The 25,431-nt window shown below is 43.9% G+C and overlaps 1 long non-coding RNA gene across 1 annotated transcript; it reads left to right on the top strand.

Moving 5' to 3' along the window:
* Positions 1–274: 274 nt before the first annotated feature.
* Positions 275–24,119, top strand: LOC141568508 (uncharacterized). Its single transcript, XR_012491670.1, has 3 exons — positions 275–404; positions 22,437–22,550; positions 23,502–24,119. It is a non-coding gene; the product is annotated as an uncharacterized LOC141568508 (long non-coding RNA).
* Positions 24,120–25,431: the final 1,312 nt, after the last annotated feature.

The following is a 25,431-nucleotide window of genomic DNA, read 5'->3' as shown; positions in this document are numbered from 1 at the left end:
CACCTGCCCTAAATATTTTTTCCTCCTGACTTATTGAACCTGAAATCACCTCTGCTAGAGCAAACACAGGCACCACATGGCCCGGACACAGGTTTCTAGCCACGAGTTCTCTGATCCAGTCTCTGGACCTTTCCCACCCATCTCCACAGCCTCCCTGCTCCTCCCTGTGAACAGGTGCCCCCTCCAGGAGGCACAGTGTGAAGGCGAGAGCCCAGTGGGGTAGAAACACCTGTGAGTGGGGCCTTGAGGAAGTGCGTCCTGTGTGGGGGGAAGGGAGACGCCAAGAGCAGCAGCAGGTTTGAGACTGCATTTGGGGAAGGACAGAGCGGGGATCCAAGTCCCCAGGCTGCGCACAGGCAAACATCTGGTGACCTCAGGACATTGGCCAGGACCTATTGGCCCAGGTAGGTGAAGAGAGGTGTGAAAGAGTCTAGAACCAAGTAACTCGTACAGTTTGGCATGTCTAGGTAAGCGGGCTTAGAAATCAACTGAAGTAACAAATGAGAAACAGAAACTCATAGACACAGACAATAATAGTTTAGTGGTTACCAGAGGGTAAGGGGGGAGGGAGGTGGGAAATGAGGGTAAGGGGGATCAAATATATGGTGATGGAAGGAGAACTGACTCTGGTTGGTGAACACACAATGGGATTTATAGACGATGTAATACAGAATTGTACACCTGAAATCTATGTAACTTTACTAACAATTGTCTCCCCAATAAACTTTAATTAAAAAAAGGAAATCAACTAACGTAACCCCTCATTTTACAGTCGAGGAAATCACGGTTCATAGAGATTCTGAGGTCTTCCCTGTGTCACAGATAGAAGAGGCCAGGACCTTTAGTGAACCAGCCAGGGCCATGGGTCACATGGCTTGATTGCTGCAATGGAGCAGGGCTGCTGTTTGTGTCCATTCAGGCCTTTTTTCTTTTTTCTTTGTGCACTTTGTAGACTATAGTATGAACAACCCCACCTTGGGGTGTGCAGTGCACATACTGCGCAACTGTACAGAGAGGCTCTGAGCCAGACTCAGGGCAATAACCAATAGTGACAGGGAGGTCCGATCCCTTGAGCTGGGTCCCTGATGAAAATCAAAGCAGGAGGACGATCTGGAGTGCAGACAGCAAGCAGGTGTCAGGGCTTTTCCCCACAGAAGAATGTTCATTTGGCCTTTAGTCCCGAGGCAGGCTCTGGTTCAAGAAGTTGACTGCTGAGCTCAGGAGCACCTGGCCAGGTATCCAAGGCCCTCCCTCCTAGGCTGTGGGTGGCGCCAGAGCCCGGCCCTGTGGTCAAACTGAGTCAACTGCAGACTCCAACAGGCCTTTGGGATGAACAGGCCTCCGGAGCCCAAAGGTCAAGAGCAGGGCAAGGCCAGGGTCACAGTACCACAAGCAAGCAGGAGGCCAAGACATCTTTGAGAGGTGAAAGGCTGGGGAAGGCGGATGTTGGCAATTTATGACTCATAAAGAAAGCACTGGAGAATGAATGGCCCCTCGTATTCGCAGATCTGTTGTCAGGCTACAAACACTTGTGCAAAACAGCTTTATTTGATCCCACAGGAAGCCTGTGAGGAAGGTGTTTACGTCCACAGGTTCTCCACGTGGATTTCGCAGGTTACCGGACAAAAAGACAGCTTGAACCCAAGGCTCATGACTTTCGGAGGCCAGCCCTGCACCATAGCGCCCCCTTCTGGCCACAGAGAAAACTTAGTTCCGAGGCTCTGTGGCTCTGGTCCGGGAGTCTAATAGAGGGGTGTGGGCACTTGATCCCGGTGACGTGGGTGAGGGGTTCCTAAGTGGTGCAGAAGTGAAGCAAGACCTCCTAACAGGTGGACCCTGACCATGGAGACAGAGCACTGTGTGTCTCAATCTCAGGGCACCGTTCTGCCCCCAAATGGGCGAGAGATCAGTTTCCTCCACACTGCGGCTCCCTACTCATCTCTATGTGTTTTTCCAAGGCCATCTCCCCCGTGGAATATGTACCGACAGCTGAACCCTTTTGTGTTCAAATGTCCTTCTCCCGGGCAGGCCCCAGCACCAGCCCAGGCCAGTTCTCTATCTTCTCTGTTTCTACAGACCTGTATTTTCCTCCATTTCAGACGGGATTAATTTTAGACGCTTTATGATTTTTCTTTTTATTAAGTATGTTCACCTTGCAGATAATGTGGAGAAGGTACAAAAGTACAGAGGCAAAACCAAAGTCACCTGCAACCCCAGCCCTCAGGACAGAAATCCCATTGCAGTTTTTACCATCTCCTTCCCGAGATCGAGTATTTAAGCAGAGTTATACTTTCTTGATAATGTCACATTTTTTGTTGTTGTTGCTTAACATTACATTGCAGGCATGTGACGAAATGTTTTCCAAGCACTCTTTTTAATGGGCTTGTTGCAGTCTGTCCTGTGGCTGGTCCATAATTTATACAGCCATTCTCCCTTGCTGGGCATTTCGATTGTTTTGAAGTTTACTCTTTTTTTTTTAAACAGGACTTTATTGGGGAACAGTGTGTACTTCCAGGCCTTTTTTCTGAGTCAAGTTGTTGTCCTTCAATCTTAGTTGTGGAGGGTGCCATTCAGCTTCAAGTTGTTGTCCTTTCAGTCCTAGTTGCAGGGGGTGGAGCCCACCATCCCTTGCGAAACTCGAGGAATTGAACTGGCAACCTTGTGGTTGAGAGCCCACTGGCCCATGTGGGAATCGAACCGGCAGCCTTCGGAGTTAGGAGCACGGAGCTCCAACCGCCTGAGCCACCGGGCCGGCCCTGAAGTTTACTCTTTTGAACAATGCTATAAGGGAAAGCTTGTGTGTGAATCTTTGTCCCTCCCTGGGGTGGAGTCCTGCAAGTGAAATCACCACTCAAAGAATCCTGACAGTTTTAAAACTCCCGCAATCAGGACCCAACTGCACCATCGGCTGGTGTCAGCGCACCACCCACTTTTCCCACTCCACCTGGAACAGGTGGTCAGGTGGGCGTGGCCTTTCACTTTTGTTTTCATGTGGATTTGTTTGATTAGCTGTCACATTGAGCATCTTCTCCTGCATGTCTGACTGAAATTTCTAAAGGGGCTCAATAAACAGCAGTTATATTTCTTCCCTCCATCCCAACAATTTCAAAAATGAGACCAGAGGGACAGAAAGGCTAAAATAGCACCTCTATTCTTAATGAAGATGGAGGTGGAGGAGGCAGCTTCATGTGGCAGCCACATGGCCTGCGAACTGAAGTAGGAATTCAGCGACACCCCTCCTTTGTATCCTGGGCAGTAGAGGCTGGACAGATGGACAGACAGAACTTCCCAGCTGTGGGCACTGCCGGTGAGTCCTGGCATGGATGAGCAGAGGAGAATCACTCCCTGCAGACATCTGGCTCCCTACAGGAAAAGGGGGCAGCTGAGTGAGCACCCCTACTTTGCTTCTCTGAATGGTCTTCTTCTCTTAGGGAAGAGATAAGGATGGGCCTGCAGAGAGATCAAAACCCCATTTAGGATGTTTGGAGGGTGGCAAGAGCAATGAAACACTTCTGTACAGCTCTTATCTGCCCATGCAGTTTCTTCTATTAGTGTTTTTTATTCTGCATATTTTCTAGTGGACTTGAGATGCAAAATTCTTCGTTGAACCATTTTCATCCTATTTGTATTTTTCTCTTCTGTAAACTGATTTTGAACTATGAAGTTTTAAATTCCTATTGATCCAAATCCACCATTTTTTTGCATGCAGCCACAATCCTGGGAATCAGCCTCCATCATCTTCATTATATTTGAGTGCATTCTCTGTGCCAGGCATTCTGCTAAACCCTGTGCACGTATTTTATCTCCTGAAACTTTCACAGCAGCCCCTACCAGGAAGGAACAATTCTCCAAACCAAGGTTGTCAAGTGGATTGACTTGCCAATAGGGCAGACGTGGCAGGGCCAGGGTGGTCTGAGTCCAGTCACTCTGTCCCCAAAAGCTGTGTCACCCTGGAGACAGGAATCGTGGCTCCGGGCTCACATTCCAGAGCCGTGCTTTTGGGAAATGAAAACGCTCATTTATTTGGGCTCCTAATTACTATGTCAGGAAGTGAGCATGTTACTGCTGACAATTTGGGGTAGGAATGATACAGATTCCAACTTGGGGATGATAAAAAGCTACAGGAGCGGCTGTGACTCATTTAAATGCTCTGTTTTGAGAAATATCAAAGCTATCACGGATTTATCTGTCTGCCTAGAGCCTCAGCTGTTCCCAGAAAGTATGTCCTCATAGTTGATACAGTTGGTGGACTCTTTTCTTTCTGTTCTACTGTTTTCCTTTCAGTTACATAAATAAATCATATTCATTGACATTATTCAAAAACTATAGTAACGTGTTTAAAAAATAGTTAATAGCCAGCTATCCCTCCTTCCATCAAGCTTTTAAAACAATGCCACCTGAATAATCATAAACACTTAAATGATGAATAACTTGAATAATATTCTTAAATAATTAGTACTTCAATAATAATAATAAGTACCACCATTTGTGCGGTGCTTACTATGTGTTAGGAATATCGCTTAATTCAGTTCATTCACAAAATGGCACTCTGAGTTAGGCACTGTTTTTATCCCTGTTTCACAGGTGAGGAGACCGAGGCACAGAGAAGTTAATAAATTGCCCAAGGTCCCATAGGACGAGTTAGAGCTGAGATTTCAACATGAATGTTTGGCTCCAGAGCCCATAGCTTTAATTACTTTACTCTGCTAATACTTTGGGGCAAAAATTATGGATGTGTACATGTTCTTTGCTCAAATAAATTCTCTTTGCTGTTTGGTTCATCCATGTACACGTGGATGAACCAATGTAGGTCACACTACCAACTTTTCTTTCTTTTCTCTGCTCTTTCTTTTTTTCTTTATAGCAAAATTACTTGTTACTTGACAATGTATTTGGACATCTTTCCAGATATAAACATAGAGAATTAAGTGAATCTTTTACAATCGTTGTCTTATAATTTGTGGTTAAATATATATTTAACAATCTTACTGCTTATAGGCATTTAGGTTGTTTACAAATGTTTTTAAATGCTGGCATAAATACCCTTATGCACAGAACTTTGTATAGTGTGCTTTTTATATCAATAGAATAGATTGCTAACATTGGGGTTGCTACATCAAAGACTTACGTATTTACAGTTTTAACACATGAGTCCCATGTGGTCACAGGCTAATTCTACCAAACTTTTAAGGAACAAATTATTTTAACTTTATACAAACTGTGAGACAATAGACCAAGAGGAACTACTTCCAAACTCATTCTATGAAGTCATCATAAGCTGATACTAATATAACACTATGACAGTGCAGAAAAGGACTATTTGGGCCTATGGAATTCATGCATGTGGATACAAAATATTAGACAATGGAACCCAGCAATGTATACAAAGATAATGCAACATAATCAATTTGCATTTATACCAGTTATGAAAGGATTGTTGGATATTATAAAAGTCGTAAATAAAATTTACTACATTAATCCATTTACATTTAAAGTAATCGTTGATAATTATGTAGCTGTTGCCATTTTATTATTCATAATTTTGATCTTGTTTTTTGTCCTGTTCTAAAGAAGTCCCTCTAAGATTCCTTGTAATACTGGTTTGGTGGTGATGAACTCCTTTAGCTTTTCCTTGACTGGAAAGCTCTTTATCTGTCCTTCGATTTTAAATGATAGCCTTGCTGGGTAGAGTAATCTTGGTTGTAGGTCTTTGGTTTTCATCATGTTGAATACTCGTATTTCATGCCAATCCCTTCTGTCCTGCAAAGTTTCCATTGAGAAATCAGCTGACAGTCTTATGGGGCCTCCCTTATAAGTTGCTAGTTGCCTTTCTCTTGCTGCTTTTAGGATTCTCTTTGTCTTTAACCTTTGCCATGTTAATTATAATCTGTCTTGGTGTGGGCCTGTTTGAGTTCATCTTGTTTGAGACCCTCTGCACTTCCCGGGTTTGCATGTCTATTTCCCTTGCCAGGTTAGAAAAGTTTTCAGTCATTATTTCTTCAAATAGGTTCTCAATCCCTTGCTTCCTCTCTTCTCCTTCTGGTACCCTCATGATGGCAATGTTGTTATGTTTGATGTTGTCCAGAGGCCTCTTAAACTATCCTTCTTTTTTTGGATTCTGTTTTCTTTTTGCTGTTCCAGTTGGGTGTTTTCTGCTACTTTGACTTCCTAATCGCAAATTGCTGATTCAATCCTCTGCTTCATCTAGTCTGCTGGTGATCGATTCCTTCTAGTGCATTTTTCATTTCAGTTATTGTATTCTTCACTTCTGACTGTTTTTTTTTTTTGTTTTGTTTTGTTTTTTATGGTTTCTATGTCCTTTTTTATGCTTCTATCTCTCTGTTGAAGTTCTCGCTAAGTTCCTTGAGCATCCTTATAACCATTGTTTTAAACTCTGTATCTGGTAGGTTGCTTGCCTCTATTTTATTCAGTTCTTTTTCTGGAGCTTTCTCCTGGTCTTTCATTTGAGACATATTGTCTCAGTTTGGCTGCCTCTCTGTGTTCGTTTCTGTGTATTCGGTAGATCTGCTATGTCTCTGAGTCTTGGCCAGGTGGCCTTATGTAGTAGCTGCCCTGTGGGGCCCTTGCACAATCTCCCTGGTCAGCTGCTCCAGGAGTGTCCCTAATGTAGGTTGTGTGTGCCCTCCTGTTATAGTTGAGCCTTGATTGCTATTGGTACCTCAGTGGATGGGATTGACTCTCAGCCTGACTTGATGTGGGATTGGGCCACAATCACAACTAGGCTGCTCTGCTGGGGGCTGACCTCACTAAGTGGGATTCACCCCATGGGCTCTGGTGCCTGTTGAGATAGCCATTTTTGTGTGCCGCTTGTGGGGCAAATTAGGTAGTGCGCTGCTGTAGTCTGAAACCATCCTCCAAGTATATTGTGGCCTCATGGGAGGCATGTGGGAGAGGCCACACTGAACCGAGGAGGGCTGACACCAGTACTGGGCCTGGGGTAGCTCTGCAAAAAGCCAGGACACCCCAATGCCTGCTGCCACTTGTCAGCTCTCTTAAGCGTCAGCCACTGATAAAGCCTCTTGCAGTATGTGAGTTGAGTGAGGCGGGGTCTCAGGGAATCACTAGAGTGGGAGGGATGGTGGTCACCAGGTTCACGTAGATTCTGGTTTGGTGCCAGTACTGAACCTGGAGCTACTCAGCAAAAGTCTCAGAGCACACCGAGGCCAGTCACTGCCCACCTGGGGCCTGTGGACTCTGATAGTTTTCCATGAAAGAGTGCATGGAGGTGGGGCTAGCTGCTCGTAGAGAAAGTAGATGTCCTATAATTAAAAATATAAAGAAGAAGCCACATCGAAACTGGTAGGAGGGTCAGAGATGTGGAACGGGCCTCAAACCTCCATGTGGCTGTTGAGAATCAGGAGGGATATCTTGGCAGTGGAGCTTCCCCCCAGAGGAGCGAGAGACCCCAGGCTCACACCAGGCTCCCCAGCCCGGGGTACTGGTGCCGGGATGAGGAGCCCCCACAACATCTGGCTGTGAAAAGCAGTGGAGAGTCCGATCATCCAGGTGGGACAGAAGGCAGCGGGAAACCCAGACATCCTCTTAAATGGACCACTCACAGACTCGCTCGCAGGCACTCATCCTGGGCTGCAGTAGAGGGACAGTTACTTGGGGGCCTCAGAGACATAAGGGGGGGGGGGAGACTGAGGTGTGTGGCTTCAAAGTGAAGACTGGAGGACAGTCGCCATTTTCCCTGTGAAAGGTCCTTCCCCTGTGCAGCCAGCAGACAGGCGCCTTCTTTCTATTGCTGAGCCGGCCCCCACAGTCCAGTGGTTTGGGAGAGTTAAAAACTTCTTTTTATTTTGACTTTTGGGGAAGAAATGGGTTTTTAAAAGTACACACAAGTAATACATGTATACATTCTTATTGCAGAAGATTCAAAGATACATTATATGCTGAGCAAGGGGGCAAATTCACCTTTCCTTCTTCTGCCTAATTCTACTCGCCACCCTAATCCACTGCTAATATTATGCTTTACATCTTTTCAAGGCCACTTCTAGGCACATACACACACTTAAAAAAATACTTCTTATTTTGAGATATACTAGAGTGATATGCTGTTGTGAGAGCCTGGGTTGTTCCCCCAAGGCTAACATCTTGCACAGTAGACTCTAATGTCACAGCCAGGAAGCTAACAATGACCCTGTGCTGACCTTGTTCAGATTTTGTCAGTTTCATATGCACTTGTTTGTGTGTTCATGCATTTACTTCTATGCATTTTTGTAGCATATGTAGATGTGCTTTACTCCCACCAACATCAAGGTACACAACAGTCCACACACACTGAGCTTTTTATTGACATAGAGTATAAATGTAGAAAAGTGTTCATGTCATAAGTGGACAACTAGATACATTTTCACAAAAGAAAACTCACCCATGTAACCAATCCGGCGACCAAGAAAAGTGACATTTCTAGCAACCTCAGAAGATATTTTCGTATTCCCACCAGTAACTGCTAATTGAGGGAAAACACGAGCTTGACTTATAGCAGCACAGAGTATTAACAGTTTTGCCTTGTTTTAACATTTTAACTGAAATTGAATTATATGATATATTCTCTTCTGTGTATGGCTTATTTCACTGAATATTATATTTGTGAGATTTTAATGATATTCTTGAATGAAGTTGTAGATCATTCATTTAATGACTGGGTAGGAGTCCACTCTGTGACTATACGGCCGTTTATTGATCCGTTCTACGTTGATGGACATGTGGAAAGCATTATCCAATTTGGGGCTCTATGAATGCTGCTGCTAGGAATATTTTAGTAAATGTCTTTTGGTAAATACATGTGCACATTTCTGTTGATATACTAAGGAGTGGAATGTCTGGGTCATGAGGTATATGTAGTCAGCTTATTAAATTCTGATGATCACTTTTCCAAATTGTTGTATCACTTACCCTCCCACCAGCAGTGCATCTCAGTTTTCAGTTGCTCTGTATCTTCACCAAATACTCCGTATTCCTGTCTTTCCCCCCATTCTGTTGTGTATGTACTATTATCTCTTTGTGGTTTCTTTGATGACTAATATAGCTGCACACCTTTTCACATGCTCGTATGTCATTTGAATATGTGCATTTGTGAAGTATCCAAGTTTTTTGCTGATTTTTCTGTTGGGTTTTCTCTCTGTAGCTTATTGCTATATAAGTGTTCTTTATTCCTGAAATGAGTCCTTGGTGGGGGATATGTATTGCCAATATCTTCTCTCTGTCTCTGTGTCATCTTTTTCACTCTCCTAAGAGTGCCTTTTGATGAAAAGAGATTCTTAATTTTAATATAGTTCAACTTATTGAATTTTTTTACTTGAAGGTTCGTGATCTTTGTATCCTATTTTTTAAATCTTTGATTATTCTAAAGTCATAAAGATGCACTCTTTTGTTTTCTTGTCAACGTGTTATTACATTATCTTTCACATATGGATCTTCAGTGTATATAGGATTGATTTTTTTATATATGATAGAGGAATCAAGATACATTTTTCCCATACAGAAAAACCAATCAACCCAGCAACATTTATTGAAAAGTTTATTAACCTACCAACTCCCTTGTAGTCACATTGCCTTTACCATAAATCAAATGACTAGATATATGTGGTCTGTTTCTGGACTTTATCAGTCCATTTGTCTATCTTTTCACACATCAGTGCTACATCTCTTAAGTACAGCTTAATAGGTTTTGACAGCTAGTAGTTTAAGTCTCCTATATTTATTCCTTAAGATTGCCTTGGCTGTTTGGTGAGGCGCAGACCTGGTGGGGTCGCATGGGACCAGTTATGAAAGTCTTAGAGGACTTTAAGACGTGAATTTGAGCATATCTGAATTTTTAAAAGTTGGCTTTGCTTTGGTCACAGTGAGGAGAATGTGTGTGGGGGGTGGCGGGGTCAGACCATGGGGGCAGCTGTTGCTACAGTCCACGAATGTTGTGATAGCAGCTGTGGAATGCATGTGTCACGGGGTCACAGAGGAGTCCAGCCCCTTTCCAGACCCTGTGCTCCTTGCTCTCTCTGTCCCAGCGACACTGGCCTTTTCTCAGCCTCTCTCTCTCCCCATTTCCTTCCTGCCACTGGGCCTTTGCACATGTCATTCCATCTACCAGAAATTCTCTACCCATTGCCCTTGGTCTTGTTTACTGTGCCTCATCCTCTGTATCTTGACTCAGATGGCTTTTCCTCAGAAAGCTTTCCTTGAGCATCATAATGACAATGATAACAAAAGTAATAGCACATTTTTATTCAGTGGCTACCAAGTACCACAGTTTATTCTAGATGCTGAAGAAACAGCAGCAAACAAAGCAGATACAGTTCTTTCTGATATGTGTTACATTCTCGTGGGAGAGATAAACAACAACAAAAAGAACATCAGTAAATATTGATGGATACTGATAAATCCTAAGAAAGCATAATCAAGCTTTCACTCTCTCTGGACTTTAAGCGAGCTACTTAGCTTTTTTGAGATAAGGACACCTTCCCTGTCCAAGTTACAATCTCACATTGGGGATAACGTGAAGAACACACACTCACATGTTTTTAAAATGGTTAAGTGCTATTCTCAAGGTACGATTAGCTGAGTGTCAGAGTCTAGCAGCTCATCTGCGACAGATGGCCATTCTGTGCTCTGCTTCCCAAATCCCTTCTAAGTGGAGGGTGTGCCCGTCACGTGCCCATCCAGGATTCTCAGGTACAGTGGTGCCCTGAACAGACACAACCTCTGACCTTGCAGCGGTCCCAGCTCACAAGCCGGCCATTCCTTCAGGAGCCAAGTGTTGGTACCTGAGATGACCACTGCCCAGCCGGGCTGTGCTGGGGGAGAAGCAGCTTGACACATTGTTTTATTTTTGTTTTCTTCCAGTTTCTTACAGGAGATGGAAAAGCTGAACTGCTGAGGGTGTAGGTTTATTTTTCTGTTTTGTGCTGCTCTGTGGGATGCTTTAAGATAGTCTTTGAGGGGGAAAATAATTGCAAGAAAACATCTGCTGGTGTTGAAAACGCTAGGGTTTTCATGTAATAAGATGTGGCGTGAAAGCATAAAATAAAATAAAAAGATTATTTTTAAATTTTCTTTGTTTCTGAATTTTTCCAAGCAAAGGACATGTGTACGTGTAGTTTCAGGCCCAGAACCGAGGGTGTTCACGAATGAGCAATAGTCTGCTTCTGCTTCCAGTTCAAGACTCTTGGAGACTGGGAAGGAGGAGCTGGAAGGAGCCTTCGAGCTTCCACGTCCAGCTCAGGGAGGGAAGGAGCCCTGTGTCACGCTGTGCCCTGCCCACCTGTGTGCTTCCCTCCACTCTCCTGATGACAGGCTGAGGCCCTTCTGGACCTGGCCTTGAAGGAGGGTCTGTCGTGTGTCAACTTCCGGGCCAGCTTGGGAAGCCAGACCTGACTCCTGAGAGCCGCGGGAGAGGGAGCAGCTGGGCTGAGGTCTCGCACAGAGGCACCCCTCCCGGGATGGCTTTACTCCCTGGTTGCCTGCTATGGCCTGAGTAGAGCAGGTCCCAGCCCCTGGCGTTATAATGTATGTGAACCTGATCCTGACGTTACTGAGTTAGGAGTCCCTTGACCTGTTTGTGCTTCAGCATTCATCCCCTGAGAACACAGCCCAGCACCTTGGGCAAAGTGTGTGCAGAAGACGTGAGTATTGGTTGAGTGAATTAATTTTGACTCTGATCTGAAACTTCCCTTCTTATCTGAATCTGTCGTTTTTTGGCATCTATCCGTCTCTAACCCCAACTCAGCCCCAAATAGCCATGGTGCACGGGTCTCTGTTCATGGTGTGTTCCTGGGGTGTCCCCTAACCAGAGTACTGTCAGGGGAAGTTTTAAGAACTCAAATGTCATGAGCCTTTCATCCGCCTATTGCATCCAGTGGATTCCAAACACTGGTCCTTATGGTATTTCCAGGAGGGGAGGGGATCGGCTGAGGGCTGAGTGTGACTTGCTCCTGTTACAGATAAGCATCAGCAGGCCCAACATCTGTGTGTTCACACTTCCAGCCAGGGCCTGTTCTGACACGTTGCTCTGGCTGCCAGTAAAGAGGATTCTGGGTGTGTTACTTCTTTCTGAAGTGAGTGGAGTTTGCGCCGAATAGCTCCTTTCCTTTTGCTGCAAACTAACGCTTTTCTAACATGCAACCACAGTTTGCCATTATTCAAAGACACAGGTCAATTGCCACATGTGACAAACTGAAACATGCACTCTCAGTTGATTTTCTATCTCACTGCCTTCGGATTCCCCCAGTCGAAACCCGGTGCTTCTGGTCTCTAGGGAAAGCCACTTGGTCACTGATCCATGTCATTGAAAAGTCGCCTGATGGATGTTAAGAAACGAACACATCCCCTTTCTCTCCTCTGCTTCGGACTCGTGGCCATGTCCCGCCCACCTCCCGCCCCTGCCCTCTGCCCCTCTCTGTTTCATATCCTGTGACTCACAGGACCTGCAGCTGAGTCACAGCCTAGTGCGCGGCCAGTGCCAGGCATCTTCCTTGTCAGGACAGTTCCCCCACTTGCTCCTTAAACTGGCCAGAGCAAGACGTGGGGGACACTGCTCTTTCTAATCTCTCGCCTTGAGAGAGTATTCTGTGTTGAAGCCCTCACAGATCCCCCTTCCCCACAGACCTCAGAAATGCTGGCTCTGAGCTTTAGCTCTCTCTCTTCCCCACCGAGTGACATTCTCATGTCCACCCTCTTAGCTCCCAACAGAAGGGATTTCCTAAAGACAGACAGCTCTGGTGGGAGGTGGATTGTCCTTCAAACTCCGTCTCTCCTCCTTGGCAGCATTCCAGGATGCTGTCTGCATTTTTCCAGCTCCAATGGTGAGCAATTACATCCAAGTTCAAGAGCTGGTGATTTCTGGCAAAACCCAGGCAACGTGGGTTGGTTACTGGAGGGGATTTGCAAAACTCATTCCCTCCACAGCCCCCAAGTGTTTGTACCTCTACATGAGTTAAATTTTCTTTGCTTTTAATATTAGAATTAAGATTCTTGAGGGCAGGGCATGATCTTGCCCAACTCCTTGAGTTATGCTTGGCACATATAAGGGCTCTGCAGATAATTGTTTGTTCTGTTGGCTAACTTTTCAAAATTAACATGGAAATATTCTGAGCTCAGGAAGATAATGGAACCTTCTCTGTTGCCTCCCCCACCACCTTGAATCACCCATACTCTCGCTCCATGCTGATAATAATGATTGATGCGTTTTACGTGCCAGGCTCCATGTTGCACACTTCACCATGGAGTGTCTCGTTTGGGTCATGTAAAGCTTCATGGGCTTGACGCTGTTATTATTTGCATCTTTGCCACCCATGAAACCAAGGTTTTCAGGCTCTCCCGCCTATCAGTGGATGAGCGGGGGTTTGAACCCAGGTCCTGCTGACAGCAAGAGTCTGTATCCATCCCCAGGTAAAATGTTTCACCCATATGGTGACCTGAGAGAAATGGCTTTTCATTGAAGTTTCAGGGGTGGTGAAGGCAGGAGAATCACATCAAGATAGCCAGGACTTCAATAATCAAGAAACCCATGAGGGGGGTCAACCTGAGACATCTCAGAGAGAGACCCACGATCTCCTGAGCGGCCCAAACGTGACCAGGACTCCACCAAGTGGCGTATCCCAGGGATGCTCGCCTGGTGAGGTCAGCACTTGAGGCCCCACGGGCGCAGGGTCTTCACCTTCACAGGAACACAGACTGCTCCCAGCCTCGCTGACTGGTAGCAGCTGTCTCAGGAGCCATGGGATGCCTCAGTCCAGCCCCGCAGCTTGCACCAGGTGAGGACAGACGTGACCTACACCCCCATCTCCTTCGGTCTTCTGAACTTAGTGTGGGCAGTCAAGGACGACTTTTTAAAATGAATTGCATTAAAGATGAATATTTATATCTATTATATATATCTATGTAGATATATATACACAATAACACACACACACACACACACACACACACACACACACACGCGCACCCCTACTGAACCCAGGTTTCTTTGCCCAATATAACCAAAGACCAGCAGCATCCAGCCATAGTGTGACCAGGCTGGGGACCAACACCAGCACCTAGCCCAGCGTTCCTCTTCTTCAGCCTTGACCCGGATACAGAAAGAACAGGTCCGTGGCTGATGGGCTTAGGGTGCTTGTAACAGGGACATTTGCTTCGTTTTTGGAATTTCTGCTCTTCAACAAGAAACTTCTCGAGCTTCTCAGGTTCCTGTCCACATGGTTTGGCTTTGAAAGATGTTTCTGGCAGGGTCTGCAAGGGGTCCTCACGGGGTGTTTTCTGCAATGGCGCCGCGTACCCGGGCTCCTCTCTGACGATGCCGGGTAACCTGGCTGGCTTATCCGAGTGGCTTCAGGTATTGCCAACGTGAGTCACATCCATACGTACATTTTGAATGCGTGACTGTTACTTCTTTGTTCCAATAAGTCTGCATTTCACGTATCCATAGTTCGTTGTTCAACTGACAAGTCCAATGGTTTCTTTCGAAAAAGGGCCAACTTTAATTCTGCAGACTATCCTGGTTTACATATATATTTTTCATCATATTGTACAGATTCTTGATAATCTAATCCGTCTAATTTTGGAGCTGCCTGAATAAGCATATCCTAATCTTTCTTTCATTGTGTGTATTCTTGAATGTTCTAAAAATATATACTTGGCCTCAAATATATTTCTACTCAGCCCCAAACAAGCCCCAAATCCTGAGTATGCTCCAAATCAAAATTGTAATGTAAAGGTGAATCGCAGCTTCATTGATATTTATTTTGTTTTAATAAACATCTCCTTTTTCCACCAAAATAACATAGAGAGCGACTGGCACGCAATAAGCCTGCATACTGGCTCGTTTGGCCAAAGCACAGTGCCGTCTGCACCCTCTTTTGTTTAGCCAAGGTAACTCAATTTGTTTCCATTAATAACAATAAACAATGAAACCTCATCTGTTTAGGGAATGGCAAAAATGGACTTTGAATGCAATTATGTGTTATAGTTATTAATCACCTAATTAATTGGCTGAGAAATACTGTTGCCTGGAGCAGTATGAATTATTTTGACCAAACAGAATTTGCTTAATCAGATCTTACATGTCAACTAACGGAAAACTAAATCAATGTGCACAAAGCTCTCTCCTGGACACGAGGTGACTGGAACCCGTCCTGGTGTTTAAGAGTCTTACTGTGTAGGTGATGAAACACGATGCGGGTTTGGTGGCCAAATGATAGACACTGTTGTCATCTAAACAACCACAACATAAATCACCTGGAATCATTTTTGAAACGTGTGTGTTTCCATAGTGGTCTGTGTGTCCATGGGTACGTGTACATCTAAAAACAGGTAATAGAAACGGTATGTTTCCTCACTGCAAAATGAAAACCGAGCCACGTCCCAGAACCCCGGGGGCCCTTCTGCAGATACCACCTGGGCAGGACTAGACAAAACCAGTGGCTCAGACATGCGTCACATCCAGAGATGAACGTGCTGGTGAAGCAGGTACACTAGGCCCTGGCAATGCCCACTCGCGCCCTCTAATTTAAAATGGGCTTTACAGCCAAGGTGGGGTTCTCTGAAGCCCCCAACTTGCCTTTGCTTCCCATCTGCCCAACAGAGGCCCTGAAACTCCACCAGGGTGTGGAGCTTGCTTCTGATGGGCTGGCCTTCCAAGCAGAGGGTCAGGGTGTGTGTGTGTGTGTGTGTGTGTGTGTGTGTGTGTGTGTGTGATTGTGCAGGTATGTGTGAGTGTGCTATTTGTGTGTGAGGGTGTGGCCATATGTGTGATTGTGTGTGTGTGTGCAGGTGAGTGTGAGTGTGCATGGTAGACATGAGTGAGCATTTCTCCCAGAGCCCCCATCAGCTTATCTCCAGGAGTCAGGCTGGGGACAGCATGAGATGAAGCTCCTGGCTGCCTGCACTGCCCCGTCTGTCTTCATCGACCCCCCACCTTTCACCCCAACCCTCAGGCTTCTGGATACCCAAATGGGCAATCCCCTGCCAATGCCTCTCTTGCCTGCGGTAGACAGATGAAATACAGGACGTCCAATTAAATTTGAAATTCAGATACATATCTAGAATTTTTAAATAAGAGTATGTCCCAAATATTCCATAGGACATGCTTACACCAAAAAATTTTGCAGTGGTTGTGAAATTCAAATTGAACTGGGCGTCCTGTTTTGTGTGCTTGTTTCTTTGTTTTTGCTCAGAGCTCCACCCCTGAATAACTAGGATGGCATCCACACTAGTCTCAGCAAGGCAGAGGATTAACTGCCTGGGCCTTTGGAACAAACCCCACCACTTACGGCTGCAAAACCCGGGCAAGGCCTCAGTTTCCTCCTCTGTAACATGGGGATAATCATAGCTCCCCCAATATTATTATTGAGTCAAATATCCATAACAGGAAAACAGGGTGGTTCTCAGGTTGGTTGAGGCTGGTTTTCATTCTGGTGAAGGATGACAGGCACACACGATCTGTGGGGCCAAGGTGAGGTGCCAGCCTGACCACTGTATATTCCTAATGTACCGCACGTTCAAAGGCATACCGAGACAATATAACCAACAGGGGCCGTCTGTGTCATTTTTTTTTTTTTTTTGACAACAACAAAAAGATGGAATTCACGCATTGTAATATAAACAGATACAATCGTCCCGCATGTTGGTAGAGCTGTAGCCCCACACGGGTAAATGTTAATGGAAAAATAGCAGGTACATGCTTACCACGTCGATTCCCACACATGGGCCTGCTGGTTCCTTGGCAGCCACCCCGGAAATCGTGAAAATGACTGACACATCCATTTTCACATGTTTGTCTGCCAAGAATGAGTCGAGACTAAAACAATTGGATTTTTTCACTGCAGGACTTGGTTGCCCAGTGCTGAGAGGGAATGGAAGGGAGGAGAAGGTGGTGGTGTTGGGGACTGTCTCGTCTTACCCACGGCGCTGACCGCAACGTGTTTCTTCCCAGACCCAACCATCCCTCGGGAATACAGATCTTGTTCATGTCCAATCTCTGCATGTGTGTTTATAATTTCTGCCGTCTCCTCCATTACTCCTTCCCTAACACACACTTGTGTTTGAAAGCCAGTTTAATGAGTGTCAAGGGCAAAGTGATGTTGAAAAGAAGGTTGGCATCTCACCTGAGTGACGCTCGTGAATAAGGAATGAGCAGACGCACCACTCAATTTGTCCATTTCACAACCATTTCTTGATCCGGCCTCTCCACCTGGTATAGGTGGTGCTAGGTCAGGTGACAAGTGAACCAGACAGACCAGGGAGGATCACATTCTAGTTGGTCAGAAAGAAAACAAACAAGAAAAGAAACAAATGAAATAACATAGTCACACATTTACATTTTCCTGGGAGTGCCGTTGATGGAAAGACAGGGGTTGAGAGGCAGGTGATGGGTGCATTTCAGAAAAACCGTAGAGAAGTTACCTTGCTCGTCAGCGGCCTCTGTACCATGTGCTCCTCTCAAAAGCAAACAGGGATTTGTGTATGATGTGTTACTGCGAAGTAATCAGATTATAATTGTCACATGCCGCTCATAAAAACAAGCCTCAAAGCCGCACATCACACAGGAAGCCCATCCAGGTTCACTTTCCACAGCGACGGCTCATCTTTGTGTTCAGCGATTGGGCTTCCCGTTTCACACCATCACTCCTTGTTTTATAGTTTAGTGTTTTAAAGAGAGGTTTCTTGTAATTTAGTAAGTGTTATGTTTTCTTGAATCTTGTTGAGAACAAGAATTGGGCATTTTCTCTATTATCATTATTATTATTATTATTATTATTATAGTTGTTATCATTGTTATTATTGAAGCGAAGTTATTTCAAAGCAAGCAAGTCCTCTGGGTCTGCCAGAACCTAACTGGTCTCTTTCTGGAACAATGCTGTGCTGTCATGGGCTTGAGGATTCTTTGGTCAGCTTGTTGGAGCAAGCCCTGTGCTGGGCCTGCATTGACTTACGGACAGGTAGGCATTCAGTGAGACTCTGCCAGAGATCACTGTTGATTCTGCCAAAATCCTTCAAGAAGGAGCTCCAGGTCAGACCCAGGAAAGCAGGGAGGGGAGGTGTGGGAAAGGTCGAGGGTTATTAATCTGTTCAGGGCCTGGAAAGCCAGGCGTGAGCCTTGACTCGGAGTTTCATACTTGGCTGTTGGTGTAGCCAGGATTCCAGAAAGCTCCCTCACTATGCCCGGCTCCCTGCAGGGTACGGTGGCCTGGACCAGGAGCACACACCGGCCAGGGCGATTCCAACGCTGCCTGTGGTGAGAGGTGGCAGGGCTCATGTCTATGTAAACTGTCCTCCCTCTTAGCCTGGAGCATGGCAGCTTTCCTTACTCTGGGATAATTCAGGGGACAAAGATGGTCACTGTACTTTCACCAAGACCTCTGGTTTCTCTCTTTTCTCCTCCACTCAGCCTCTGCGTCCCTTTATTGCCCTGAAGTGGGGAAATGGCGTTGAGGCCAATCTTGTCACAGCCTGAATTAGGGCCACCTTTGTCCTTCCAAACAAATGTTGCAATTCTGGAACTGTGAGGACTTTTTAAATGTTCAGGCTCCAAGCCTGTTGCATTGGCACAGAAATTGATCATGGTGACCTAGAATTATCCTTTCATCTTTGGGGTTTTTTCCCTTATTTAAAAAAAAAAAAAATGTATTTTCAAAATATTGTGCATACTTTGGCAAATACAGATCAATAAAAATCAGTCGTATATAAATCACTGCCGAGGGCTAATCACTCAAGACTTTGATGCTTAGTGTGTTCTGTCACCCATCCATCTACATTTCCTAAACAAACATGGACCATATCCTGTGTTATGATGGGGACTAATACTTGACAAAGACTTCCTCTAGTGGCGACTTAAAAGTTCTGCCACCATTTCCGTGGTTACAGGCATAGCACACTCAGTCTTAGATCAGAAGAGGGGTCCCTGGGAAGACTTTGAGGCAAAGAGGTCGAGAGAGTTAGTAGGAAAGATGCACAGTTTCGGTTCAGAGGTTGACCACACTGTGATGAACTATTGACTGACAACTAATCTCTGCGTCTCTGAGACCCTGGGACCATCACAGAGTCTTCAGAGTCCCCACACCCATGCCCTTGTAGAAACCTACTCACCTACAGCATTTCCAGGACAAGGAACGTGGCAGAAGGCAGGTGTCGGGGGGTAAATGGAGATACTTGTATTACCCCCTCTTTTATGGTTTTTTTTTTTTTTTTTTTTTTTTTTTTTTTTTTAATGTTAAGACGGGCATATCTACAAAGCTGTTGATTTGGTATATGTTGAATCCAGCTGATTTAAGTTAACCAGTGGTCCGAATCTACCATCCGTTCCCCGTCTCAAGCAAGTCTCACCTGTGGACAAGCCTCACAAAGCATAGTGTCTAGGGCCAGCCTCGGCAGGCTTGAGGATCAAAAGTCAGGCCCCTTGGGGGTCCTGGTGAACTTGCTGTACTAGAACAATTAACTTGAAAAATAAGAGTTGGAGTTGGAATAATAAGGACAAAAAGTGACAGTGTAAAGTCAATAACAAAGTCAGAACATGTTTCTAAGGCCTTGGCAACCAACCAGCCTCAGGGTTCTGGAAACTGATTCGTGCTCTCATTTCTGTTGTTAGAATATTTCTCATCGTGAACACTTGTATTAGGTTGGTGCAAACGTAATGCAGTTTTTGCAATTATTTTTAACCTTTTAAACCACAATTACATTTGCACCAAACGAATAACTTGTCAGGGCTCAACCCTTTCCTCTAAATAGTTGAAGAATGAGTTGTCAGTTAAAAAAAAAGAAAGAAAGAAAAAGCTTAATGAGCGAAAGGGCTGTTGCCTCACTCCACAGTTTTAAGTATGGTGGCATCTCTTGTCTCGAATCAGGTTGACAGAAAGAAAACCTACAGTAGTTCCCGTATGTCAACTGGACGGCAGATAGTGTGGCACGTGGAAGTTTCATCACGCCAGGTCAAGGTTCTTGTGTAACTACTCTGGGTTTCAGTCTGTCTGCAGTGAGCCCTTTCCCCCACCCATCACCATCTCGTGTGTTCTCCAGAGCCTGGTGACGTTTGCTGCATATGTGTGAGATTGCTCTCTAGGTATGGTCCCAGGAAGAACCACGAGCAGCCCTGAGCCCTCTATGGTGGTGGAAAATAAATGAAACAGCTCGCACATGCCCCAGGGAAAGAGGAAGAAATCCTTGGAGGAGAGAGAGAGAGAGAGAGAGAGAGAGACTAGAGTTGCTGGAAGTAGGTGACCATACACTTGGCACCAGGAAGGAGAGTTTTATTGCTTCCAGAGTCAGGAGACAGAGCTGGATGGAACAAGAACCAAGATGTTCGAGAAACCCAGAAGGTTGGCTTCTGGAGAGCTGCTTTGCTAGAGACCGGAAGTCGAGGGAGAGAGAGGGATTCAGGTGGAACTAGACAGGATGCAGGCTTCTCAAGGAGCCACGATGTGGAGAGGCCTGGGCTCACGCACTGGACGTGGGTGAGATCTCTCGTAAGGCGTGTTTTAAGGCTGAATAGCAAACCTTTTGTATGACTTGAACTAGTGGCCTTCTTACAGTTTGTGCCCAGATAAAGTCTCAGATTTGTTGTGGAATAGTTCATTTTGCACCATTTAAGACCAGCCTAAAGGGTTTCTGTTAAAGATGTAATTCTGAAGAAAAAAAGGAAGAAATAGAAAGGTACCTTAAAGAAAAAACACATCATTTTTCTTCTGATTTTTCTCCTTGTAGAAAATTTGGAAAATGCGGGAAAACTTAATGAAGAAATATAAAGTAAGCATACATATACCAACCAATGACAATGAATTTTATACTTTTCTGCTTTTGTCCGGTGGATTTTAACATAGTTGTTATATTAAAACTATAGTTTGTATCTGGCATATTTTTCTTAATACTGAAACACACATATTTTTCTTTGCCATTAAAATATCTCTGAAAAACACAATTCTTTTTTCTTTTCTCTTTTTTTTAAGGAGGGTGCCGCTCACAGTGGCCCATGTGGGGATCGAACCAGCAACCTTGGTGTTGTTAGCACCGTACTCTAAGGAACTGAGCTAACTGGCCACCCCAAAAAACACAAGTCTTAAAGGCCATACTCCATTTCACTCTGTTGAACACCAAATTATCTTATCATTACAGATTGTTGACCGTTTAAGTTACTTCTGATAATTGAGTAACTTAAGTAGTTTTGTAATAAATCTATTTATGTACAAGCTTTATCTATAATAAAGATTATTTCTTTGAAAGATATCCAAAGAAGAGTCATTTACTATAAAGCATTTTGAGATTACTCATTTATATTACCATGAGAATGTCAGTTTCCTTCTAGACATTACTCCCTGCTATAAATAAAATCCTAATTGACCATACACAGTAATCTGCAAAACAGTTAGAATATGTGTATACTCTATATATCAGAAATTCTGTTCTGACTCAATAAAGGGAACCTGTTTAGTAGGGGCTTAAGAGAGTTTATTTGTTTCAGGCAATAAAATGGTGGAGGGTAGGACATCCAAGGGCATTATGGCAGCTCCACAAACTCACGGGGACCCAGGCTACTTTTGTTTTCCTGCTTTGTCATCTTTGTTATTTGTTAGCTTGTACCTTTCAGTCTCATAATCACAAAATGACTGCTATGGCTCCCCAGTCATCATACATTCCAGGTGAGATGAAAGGCAGGCTGAGGACTAAGGAACTCATCTCACAAAACTCGTTTATTACACAAAGTAAGCCTTCCCCTGGGGGCTTTCATTTCATTACATGGCCAGAATGTGCCCCGTGGACAGCCCTTAGCTGCAAGGGAAGCTGAGAAGAGAGTGGGCACATTGCCATTCTGAACAGAATCTGTCGGGATGGAAGAAGAGGCAAACAGTCATTGTGTATAGATACCAACAGTGTCCGCCACAAATGCAATGTGTGGTGTGAAAAACTCTAACAACACGCTTTCTTTTCAAAGCCAGATAAATAGAAAGAAATGTAAAATGCTTGTAGATGTTTTGAATAATTGATCTAAAACTATGAGCCATCAATAGGAGGAAGGAGCCAACTTTCAGTAAATCAAATATCAAGAATTTTTGGAGGCAGGAGGAGACTTGTGAGAAAAGTAAAAGTGAGAAAATATTGTGGAAACAGGTAGAGAGGAATGTGAACGTCTAACTGGAAAGAACCGCAAGTTTCAAGACAAAAGTCATCCATGTCCTGTTCCTACAACCATGCCCTCTGTTGTCCCTCATTTTCTCACTAGTATGGTGAGTTTATTTTTATAAAGTTCTTCCTTCATTTAATGTTTTTCTCCATTTTCTCTAAATCAAAGCCTCTCAAAAAGTTCTGAAATATTGTATCACCATATCTCAGCAATTAATATAGTTTAAAACCACTTCTCTGCACGAGCACTACATAGCTCACCCTTAAATACCAACTCACGGAGTTTTTTAACTGCATTTTTATAGAAATTGAAATTTGCATTGTGGACATCGCTGAACACAAGAGGGACCTTATCGTCTGAAGATTGGGACGCTCTGCATATTTATAATGTCTACCAGCAGCTGCCAATTGGGCTTCAGGTACTTTCCTTCTCACTATGTTACTTAAAAGTCAATTTTAGAAGCTTACTCTCTTCCTTCCTTCTTCCCTTCCTTCCTTCCTAACAAAATAGTTTCAACCTCTGTTGTTGAAGAGGTTGTTTACTTGGTTCACAACTAGCTGAATAACTTTAAGAAAGAAGCTCCCCACACCTTTCAAAGTCTGGATTTCATCAGATATAAAATTAAAAGTTTTGGATCAATCTTTACTGCTCCTTATATTATATATATGCAATATAAGGAGGAGTAAAGATTAGTCCAAAACTTTTTTTCTTGCAATTCTAAGGCTAGGAAAAGCCCTAGAGAGAACCTTCATATTTGAGCAAACTGGGATCCGGAGAGCAGAAGTGACTTTCCCAAGTCACGTGACAAGTCTGTGGCAGAGTTGTGATCAGAACACAGGTTTCAATCAGCCAATGTGGATTTGATTTTGCCCGTTTTATGTCCTGGACTTGACTCATTAAAAAACGCACTCTTGATTTTAATAACAACAAAATTAACGTTGTTATTACAATTTCTCATCTCTACTGTGTTCATTATTCAAATGGAAAAAAATGAGCTTTTTATCACGCTATCCAGCATAAACAGAGGTTACCTTAGGTTATTTCATCTCTTCTCCTATTGTTAGAGCTGATGTGATTGCATTTAAATGCTCATTGGGCATAACACTGGAGAAAACGATTTTGAATAAGTGTTTGAGATCCTCTTGAGTGGTTAGATAATGTAAAGTTTAACATCTTTCTTTTAAATCAACACTTGAAATGTTTAAGACTTTCCACTGGATATTGGCTTCTTTCAGTAACATTTCTGGAAAAAAAAGTCATTTATGAGTCATCCCGTTAGTATGTCATCATCCATAAAGAATGCTTCTGTGTGTATTGTTTCACCATACATACAGCACTTTCTTCCTTTCTTTCAATCTCTTCCTGACAGTGTGGCTTTCTCAGGAAAACAGTAATTCACCCATCATGCTGCCTTAGCCAAGATTCAAAGTCATCGGAGCACCAAATTCAGCAAAGTCTCGGAAAACCCACTGATAACCACTGAACACTCTGGAGGACGTTTGTTCAAAGACCAGCTGGCTCGATTTCCATGTTCTCAGCTTCTGGTCAGTGAAACTCATTCTATAAGGTACATTCTATAAGGTACATTCTATAACCCACCAGGAGGAGGCTGCAGCGAGCCTGGGACTCAGGGAAATGCGGACGGTCCAGGGTGGTGAGGCCCCTGGCTGCTGGCAGAGCAAGTCCTCTACAGACAAAAACATCCAGAGCATACTCCTGGGCGTTGCCTCAGACCACGTGCAGGTGGCTGCGAAATCAAAAGTAACTACAAAACACGCAAAGAAAGGAGCTACCGTCAGTGAAAGCATCGAACAATAGCATTAGTTCCCCAAGTGCTTCAACTATTGGAATTATCATATACAGACCAGAAAAAATTCTTCAAATTTTTATTTGAAGAAGTGAAAGAATAAAAGCGATCGCTCACAAGGGACGATTAACATTTCCAGGAATATTTTAAAGTAATCAAATTTTACAAATAAAATTATAATTAATAAAATGAAAAACTCAACAGGTGGGTTATAAGTAGGTTAAACACAGTTGAAGAAAGAATTGAAAACTGGATTTGAAGAAATTTAACACAGAGAAACAAGAAAACAGAAAATTTGAAAGAGACCCGAGTAAATACAAAGTAGAGAGTGAGAAAGTATAGCACGTTAGGGTTAGGGTCAGAATTCCAGAATAGAGAGCATGGAAAAGGGGAAGTATATGGCTCAGGACTTTCCAGAATTGATGAGAATATGAATCACCTCTTACACAAAACATAATGAATCCCAAGTTGGTTAAATAAAAAGAAATCCACATCATGCCAGATTATAGCGAAACTATAGAAAACCCAGTGAAAAATAAAAGATTATAAAACAATCAAAGAGAAGAAATACGTTACTACAAGTGAAAATTAGATTTACAGACTTGTTATTAGCTGTGTGGATGAAAAAGGGGTCACATAGTAAACCTGACAAGCTCAAGGGAGGCCAGTATGGCAGGCCCTACAAACTCAGAGACCTAAAGTAATGACACAGGATGGTCTGAACATACAAATTCCTAACTCAGATCAGTCATGGCTGGTAGTCAGTCACATCCTAGGCCGGTGGCTTCCTTAACAAAGGTCAATCTTTACCTTAAGTGAGCCTGTCTGTTGTATTTTTGCATCTAGGATAACAAAACTTTGAGATGTCCGAGTAAACTTCTTTTCTAGACCCCTCAAGCCACAACTACAGAGCACGAGACCACTGAGCCCCTCATCGTTATCCTGTTCCCCAAATACGATCTCTATGTGCTGTTAAGTGTTAGTTATTAACGATCCTGTATACGCCCATGAAAAAGAAGTGTGTGTCCCTCCATTTTACTTTTCATCCAATCCCAGAGGTTTCCCCGCTTTGCTGTCTCCCACCCCCTTAATCTACCACCAGCAGATTCCACGTAACCCTCCTTACGTCTCCTCCTTTGACTCTAATGTATAAAATAAGCCACGAAACTGCCATTCTCTGAACCAGTTTCTCAATCCATTGAAATTTGTTTGGCTTCCCTGCAGTTCTCGTCCGTTTGACTCAAATCAACTCATCAAAATTCTCTACAGGTTTGGACATTTCTTACGTCGACAGCTGCAATGGAAGCCAGAGACAGTGTGATGACCTTTAAATTACTGACTCAGGATTGTCAACCCAGTAAATGAATGCTTAAAAACAATGGCAAATTGAAGAGACTGTTACAGACAAACAATGATTTTAGCACTAAGAAACTTTAACCAAAAGGATTCCAAAATGTGTTCTCTAGGCAGAGGAAATGATCCCAGAGGAAGG

Source organism: Rhinolophus sinicus, linkage group LG01 (assembly GCF_036562045.2).
Source record: "Rhinolophus sinicus isolate RSC01 linkage group LG01, ASM3656204v1, whole genome shotgun sequence".
In the NCBI taxonomy this organism is placed as follows: Eukaryota; Metazoa; Chordata; class Mammalia; order Chiroptera; family Rhinolophidae; genus Rhinolophus; species Rhinolophus sinicus.
This window is presented reverse-complemented; position numbering and strand designations above follow the sequence as displayed.